General features: G+C 41.4%; 1 pseudogene; it reads left to right on the top strand.

Moving 5' to 3' along the window:
- The first annotated feature begins 866 nt into the window (after nt 1-866).
- On the top strand, nt 867-1,458 carry LOC103657633 (annotated as a pseudogene).
- Nucleotides 1,459-1,812: the final 354 nt, after the last annotated feature.

Below are 1,812 nucleotides of genomic sequence, written 5' to 3'. Positions count from 1 at the left end.
TTGTTCTTTGCTTTTAGTTAAAAAATATATTAGTATAAGGAAGATATCAACAAGAAGACATTTCCAGAAAGAAGAGAAAGGACTAAAAGAGCAAGGATGGAAGGAAGGAAGGAAGGAAGGAAGGAAGGAAGGAAGGAAGGAAGGAAGGAGAAAGAAAAGAAGGAAGACGAAATCTCAAAACACTTTTCTCTGAAGTACTAAGACAAAACAAAATCAAATCAAAGCAATAAAACTTCCAAATTGATACAATTACATATAAGCAACACCAATAAATATGAATGAATGAATGAATGAATGAATGAATGAAACAGCATGTTCTTTCTTCTGATTCACTTTTATTCCTTATTTCATTGATGGCTACACTATAAACAACAGAAAAATGAACATCATATTTTCTACTCTTTGTAAGCCTCTCCCGTAGCACTCACACATAAGTGTCCGCTAAGCATTTTAAATTCAGTTGGATTTTTTTTCCAGTATCGTAGAAATGATGATACTTTTTCAGCTACTTTCCCTTATATATATTTTCAAGATACTTTAAAAGTAAGCAATTTACTGTTAAGTGTCTCATAAATGAAAAAAATGAGTTATTATTGTTATTTTACTAGCTCTGTCTGCTTGTGTCTACACAGAGCTTTTACATCAATAACTCTGTCTTTTGGGATGGTACTCAAAAGGGTGTCTCTCAATCATACCTTGCTACACATTTTTTTTTTTTTAACATGGAAGAATTTTCCTTTGGGGCGTTATGAGGAGTAATTTGCAGTGAACTTAGAAACATATTGTCTTGGGCTCCTCCACTCCCACCCACACCCCATCCCCCCGGTTCCCTCAGCTCAGGCTGGTCCAGCCCAGGTCCTGGGAGGATGAAGTTTGTGTATAAAGAGGAGCATCTGTTCAAGAAGTGCTGCCCTGAGGGTGAGAAGATCTGAAATACCTGGACTGGATTCTGGCAATAGTAGAAAAGGCTCCCAAAGCTCGGATAGAAGACCTGGACAAAGAGAACTAACTGGTGCCTTTTCATCTCACAGTTGGTCAGTTCCACTTTTTGTTTTTTTCCTAAGCTTGCTTTATTTATTTATATGAGAGAGAGAGAGTTCATGCGAGCGGGGGCGGGGAGGCACAGAGACAGAGGGAGAGAGAATCTCCAGCAGGCTCCCTGCCGAACACAGAGCCAAATGTGGGGTTCAATCTCATGACCCTGAGATCATAACCTGAGCTGAAATCATGAGTTTCATGAGCCACCCAAGCCCCCCTACGGTTGGTCAGGTCTACTTCTTGATCTGGAAGCAAATTCATCTCTGAGCTGAGGATGTCTTGTTTTTCTTTGTCAACAATGCCATTCCACCCACCAGTGCCACAATGGGTCAACTATACCAGGGACACCATGAAGACTTCTTTCTATACATCGCCTACAATGACGAAAGTGTCTCTGGTCTAAGAAGCTGCTGCCCCTGAGATGGTGGGTCCCAATCTACAGAGAGAGAGGTGGCCACCCATCCTTGACCTACTCCTCCTTCAGGTTCACCCAGCACCTCCTTTCTTCAGGACCTGTACTTCCAAATGTTTGAGGCTTTCCTCCAGCCCCTCTTAGCAGCAGGGTTAATGGGGGGGGGGTGGCTTCTCATACCTCTCCTTTCCTCCCTTTCTCTTACCACATTTCTGACTCTGCTTAGACTTCTTGATTGTCAGTCTCTGTCACATCCAGGGAGAGCTATGACCCGTGATAATGATTGAAAGGTAAAAAAAGGCAAAATTACTGTACATAGTTTCCTTAATAATATTTGTTTATAACCCAGAACATGCCTTCCA

The sequence above is a fragment of the Ursus maritimus genome, unplaced genomic scaffold (assembly GCF_017311325.1).
Source record: "Ursus maritimus isolate PB19 unplaced genomic scaffold, ASM1731132v1 scaffold_10, whole genome shotgun sequence".
NCBI classification, from domain to species: domain Eukaryota; kingdom Metazoa; phylum Chordata; class Mammalia; order Carnivora; family Ursidae; genus Ursus; species Ursus maritimus.
Note: the sequence above shows the minus strand (reverse complement) of the source record. Positions and strands in the feature narration are given on the sequence as shown.